The 6,091-nt window shown below is 42.5% G+C and overlaps 1 protein-coding gene across 1 annotated transcript in view; it reads right to left on the minus strand.

Moving 5' to 3' along the window:
- MINDY3 (MINDY lysine 48 deubiquitinase 3) overlaps positions 1–513 on the minus strand; it is an 80,885-nt gene extending 80,372 nt beyond the window's left edge. The window contains exon 1 of the mRNA XM_072413423.1: positions 447–513. The gene's annotated coding sequence lies outside the window, so the exon portion shown is untranslated. The remainder of the gene's footprint in view (positions 1–446) is intronic.
- Positions 514–6,091: the final 5,578 nt, after the last annotated feature.

Genomic DNA, 6,091 nt, shown 5'->3' on the forward strand with positions numbered 1-6,091 from the left:
ATACTGAGGATGGAGGATCAGGGGGTATACATCTACACACAGGACAGAGGATTGGGGGGTATACATCCATACAGAGGATCGGGGGGGGGATAAGATTATATAGAGGTCATAGGAATGGAAGGGTTATAGGTAGGTATGGAGGATTGGTGGTGGGGGGTATAGATCTTTTTTTATATACCATGCAGGGTTTGTGTCGGTATGGGGGTGGTAGGTAGTTGTATACATCTATATGGAGGATGAATGTGTTATTAATATGTGTGTGTATTGATATATACACAATGGGAGGAGGCTCTGTATGTTTATCCAGAGATGAATGATACATAAAAATGGAGGGGGGGGTATATGGGGGGAGAGGGGTATATGTGGGAGGGTGGGGGTATATAGGGGACAGGCAGTATGTAGTGTCAGTCGGTCAGGGAATGTCCCCTCCTCCATATCACACATACCCCGATCCTCGGCTCCAACGATCATTCATCCCCCAGCTGCTGCACTGACTCAGGTGGAGAGGGAGGCGGAAGCGGAAGTGTGTGCAGAGCGGAGGGGCGGGGCTGTTGCCATGGTAGCTGAGCTGTCAGTTTGATACATGGTATCCCTGTGTGGATGGATCATCCGGGTCACACATGGGATGTGAACACACTGACAGCTCCTATGTATTCATACCTGCTCATACCTGTGCTTGATTGCTTCATATTCATTAATAAAGAACGAAAATAATGTATCAATCTCATCCCCTTGTAGGAGTATAGGTGAATGTGTAATGTCACTTGATGGGGGATGGTTGGTTGGTGTCATCTGAAGTGAACTGCAAATACAAGAACAATCCAGACATTGTCCTTGATATAAACTAAACCCAGGATCCCAGTAATCTAAAAAAACAAAAAAAGCCAATTTTTAGTTACATGACAATTCTGCCCTTGTAGTGGGGCGCCCCCTAGACTTCTGGGGTTACAAGCTCTGGAGGGGGAGTATAGATCTCTTTTATTAAATAATTTTTTTTTTATTTTAAATAATGTTCACCGCTGTGGGGTCTCAGCGAAGAGGAGTGCGAAGGCTTGTGTGAGATCTGCAGCTGGTGCGGAAGGAGTGGGATTATTATTATTATTATGATTATTAATAAACAGGATTTATATAGCACCAACATAATATGCAGCGTTGTACATAAATAGGGGTTGCACATGACTGACAGATACAAACAGTGACACTAGAGGAGGGGAGGACCCTACCCTGAACAATTTACAATCTAGGAGGTGGGGGAAGTAGCACACAATGGGCTTAATTTTAAAAGCTCTCCAAGGCTGAGGAGAGAATACACTTTAATTTGTGAAGCTGGGTGATCCAGCAAACCTGGAATGGATCTTGTCCAAGATTCAAATCTTTTGCTAGCCTCCCCAGCAGTAACCCTGAATGTGGGGTAAAAAAAAGATGCTGAAAGCGGTAACCCAGAGTCACACTCGGAGTAGCTAAAAGAATGAAAAACAATAGTAAATAGAGCCTTACCTGGTCCGCCAGCATCCTTCTTCGTGATCTCCGTCCTGTTTGTGCATCCTCCGGCGGGCGTTCTCCGCATCTGATGGGTTACTGGGGATTCCCGGTGACCTTGGTGCGTGCGGCCGTTGCGTCGGAGGCGCAGTGGGAATTTCAAATCTATTTGTAGTGCATTCAATATAAAACACTGTAATAAATGCAATACAGTGGATTTACATGTCTAAAAGCAGTACATGTCTGTACAATACTGTAAAATACATTTTCATGAAAAACAATGTACCTCTTTTAGTCATATAAATCCGGACAGAAATGAACCGCCCAGGAGGCTAGGAAATAGCAAGTGACTTTGAAGAAATCCTATCCAGGTTTGCTGGATCGCCCAGCTTCACTGGCGAAAGTGTATCCTCTCCAGCCTTGGAAAGCTTTCATAAATCAGGCCCAATAGGAAGGGAGATATGCAGTGGTAGAAGTAGTCAGGGTTTAGAAGACAGAAGAAAACAGGTAAGTAAGGTTGAAGCGTTGGGTTTTGAATTCTCTTTTAAAGGAGCAGAAAGTAGGAGAAAGCTGAAAAGTACGAGGAAGACCATTCTAGAGAGTTGGGGCAGCTCTAGAAATGTCTTGCATGTGATGAGGTTATGAGTGAGGAAGTCATTAGTAGGTTATTGGAGGAACGGAGACAGCGGCTAGGGGAGTATTTTTCTATCAGGTCAGAAAGGTAAGTGGGACAAGACCCAGACAGTGACAGAGGAGGAGATGACCTTGCCCAGAAGAGCTTACAATCTAAGAGGTTATCTGCAAGGGTGACATTCTCCCCAATAGCCAGCAATATATTGGGAATTCTTCCCATGGCCCCCACACTAATGTACTGTGAGCTATGGATATTGTAATTATAGAAGGGGATCCTGAAGACCTGAACATTTCAGGGGGTTCCTCCATGGTAAAAAGGTACTGATGTAAGCAATAAAAGCAACATTATAACAATCCAAACTACTACAGTGCTACAAACAGAACAATTTTTGCACACAAGGAGTTATTTTTTCCCTATGTAGCCAGTGCTCTTCTAGAAGTTCACAGAACAGAAAATGTTACATAACACGATACTAATATTGAATCTGGTAAATAGGACCTGTAGTGAGGAAGCCGTGTCCATGAAATGGTCAGAGGGCAAAGGACTAGTCAGCTGTATTGTCTGGGATCTCCCTGCTGCCAATCTTTTCCACATTACTGACTCCCCATGCTTTATTCTGTGCTGTCTCTTTGTATGGAGACGACCATGTTAGTAAAGGCAGGCAGGGCTTCTCTTCCTCATGTCAGAGCCTCCAGCAAGGAGAATAGAGAGCTGCACAGCACAGACACCACCAAATTTCAAATCCAAATCCCATAAGAGTAACAGTACCCTTGGATCTCACACTGCATATATAGACACAGGCATACTCCAAGAATTGTGCTGCTATTTTGCAGCAGGAATTCCAGACAAAAGGTATATTTTTCAGGGTGCAGCATTTTATTATTAAGATAAATAATGGAAGGGTACAACTCTCTGCCAGGTTATATTTATGATGCATGTGTTCAGAGACAAAACAGGAAGTGGAAGAAAATCTCCTTAAGTGAAATTCTCCTCCTATGCAGCTGTTACCGGAATAGGTGTCAGCATTGGAAGATTTTGCTTCTCACTTATGGCAAATTTTTGGACACATATTGATACACATACAGAGCTGAATCCTCTGAGTTTGAACATATAACAATAATATATAAAAAATAACTGCATATATCAATGAAAACTTGATAGAATGCTAAAGCTTAATCTCCAATTACTTCAAGCAGCAACACACCAAAAATCCAAAATGGAATACATTGGTTTGTTAGCACAATGCACCCAATGTACTGTTTATAGACACGCCAGAACACTTTGCTTTACTTCAGTTGCATGCTGGCAGCAGGGTCTCCATGAGTGGTGGTGGTGGTGATGGTGGGGGGGGGGGACAAGACAGGCTGCTGTACCGGGCCCTGTCAAAATAGGGGCCCAACAGCTACCCAGCAAAGTCTATTCAGCATTATCCCATCACACAGCAGCTCAGTCCACACTGGTACAGAGATGGCAGTGCATCTTGGCAGCCAGTGCTGCTCAGTGCTGGGATTCACACATTTCTCTCTTTTCTTAATCCCTTTCTTTCTGACAATCTGCAGGGTCACTGAGAGTTCTGTAAAGGTCAAATAGGTAACTCTTTGTTGCTCACAGTAGACCTACAGACCACTAAACTTACTGACTTCGGGAAGTGCATGTACGGGGAGCTGAGTTATTCAAAGGGGAAGAATCTTCCCCCAGAGTGACGTCATGTTGCCAGAACCTCCCCACCCGTCCAGAGGCATCTCTGACCATTGGTGGCCAACCAGCGGTTGGTGACCACTGTACGGGGTGTAGGTTTGCTGTACAAGGGCAGGCTCAGTCCTGCAGCAGGAGCAAGCAATTCTGTACAGAACCAGCCTTTGGAGACAGCAGAAAGCTTATGACAGCCATGCACTGGAGTGAGGAAGCCATAGCCGCACCTCAAATTCACTGCCAAAACATAGAGAGCCAGATGGAAGTGGAGGGTCTGGATTGGCATAATAGAGGGTTAGGTGGAAGTGGATGCTGACCCCCCGTCTTCCTTTCTGGCTAATCCAGACTCTCTTCCTGATCCTTGTTGCCTTGCTTGCTATCCTAACCCCAATAATTGCACCTGGCTGCTTTGCGGGTTAGCCTAGGCCATGACTTTTGCAATGAGGGAATTAGAAGTACTCAGAACGAAAAAATTCTGACTTTTAGATATGGGGAGGGGAGGGGGGCAGAAGGTTTACTTAGCATGGGGTCCAGACAATTCTGATGGTGGCCCTGATTGGCATTGAAGTGAAGCATAGCTGAAGCACCCATAAAGACTGATCAGTTACTTTCAATGGAATGCTTTGGCAGTTCATTAAAATAACACAAGTGTATGAAGCATGTGGGGACTAAAGACCACCATACACCATGCAATGTTTCAGTAGACTAAACCTTATATTTAATAAAATTCAGTAAAATGGGACCCAATGGAGGAAAAGCACTATAGAGGGATCTGTAGGATTAAAGGTAAGTGTGATTTTTTTTCTGCTTTCAATACATTTTGGGGTGTATTTTTAAAGCAATGACAATCTGACATTCCCTGATACATCCCCTGATGAAGATTCTTTCAGGTTCAAGTGTTTCAAAAGCAGTAATTGATTCTTCACTAAGGAATGTTTCAGTGAATATTAGATTCACTTTATAAATACATCCATTTGAGTGAATTTCCTCTTGCATATGATCTGCAACCTGTCTCCAACTTTCATGCCTCCTTTTCCGTTCACTAAAACCAGTTTGCATTATATCAGTGGTCACCACGGGAAAATTTTGGTGGTCTACAGAAAATATAGGACATTATTTGCAATTTGTATGTTTTAATAATAATTATGTTTTATTAATAAATTATTTTGTTCTGAATGATAATTTTCGCCTTTATATTGCACTAAATTTACCAACTGTACTGGAGATGTAAAAAGAAGGGAGGGGCAGTGTGACGTCAGTGTAGTCTTAAATAGGAACTAAACTGAAAAAAAATAAACATAGCTTCAATTCCGCAGGGCAATCCGATCACTCCGGGGGTGTCCTGCTTCAGGTCCCGCATCGTCCCAACATTCATCTCGGAGCTGGTGCTGCCATCTTCTGCTCTTCTTCCCGGTTCTTCATCCTACGTCACCCAACCCAGGCACGCGATCGGGTGACATAGGATGAAAAAAAAAATTTGCCGATCTCACTGCACATGCGTGAGATCCGCAAATTTTTCTGTTTGAGTGAAAGGGCTCATCTCGGGCATGTGCAGAAGAAGCCCCCATGAGCCGTGACGTAGGCGTGATGTAGGTATCCTGCAGGCTTTGCGCTCCCCTTCATTATCGATCACCGAGGCGGTTGAGAATTATGGAGTGGTGCTGCACCCCTTTATATTCAAAAAAAAAGTGTTGAGCTTAAAAAAAAAAAAACAAAATCAAAAAACAACAGAATTTTTACCTTACAGAAAAGGTTTTATGTAAAGTGAAATTTCTGAGTTTAGATAAGCTTTAAGTTGTGTGAGGCATTTGTTGCCAAGCCGTATGCTTCAGTATTGTATCCATTACAACAGTCACCCCGCTCCATGAATAGAGATTCTCATCCAGTTGTTTTATTTTATTTGTTTATTTCTCAGATACTCGTTTAGGTAAGTATGACCTTCACTGTGTATTTTCTTTATTATATTTAATGACATCTAACAGATTAACTTTGATAACTATCATTTCTTGTTTGGTCTTAGATTGGAATGAAATAAACCCATAATGAGTGAGAAAATGCAAACAAATATTTTGCATTGCTTTAGTAATACCAAAGATAATGCAACTAATGATAATAGTAACAATAGTAATACTTCACTTAGCTGATCAATGAATCAGAGTCCTTGTCAGCACCATTAGGAAGATCATTATTTTAGAACTGGTTTATCTTTTAAAAAAAAAGTCATAATAATGGTCTGCAGGATTTAGTATTATGAATTTAGTGGTCTGTGAGGTCTGAGAGGTTGGT

The sequence above is a fragment of the Pyxicephalus adspersus genome, chromosome 5, assembly GCF_032062135.1.
Source record: "Pyxicephalus adspersus chromosome 5, UCB_Pads_2.0, whole genome shotgun sequence".
Classification (NCBI taxonomy): domain Eukaryota; kingdom Metazoa; phylum Chordata; class Amphibia; order Anura; family Pyxicephalidae; genus Pyxicephalus; species Pyxicephalus adspersus.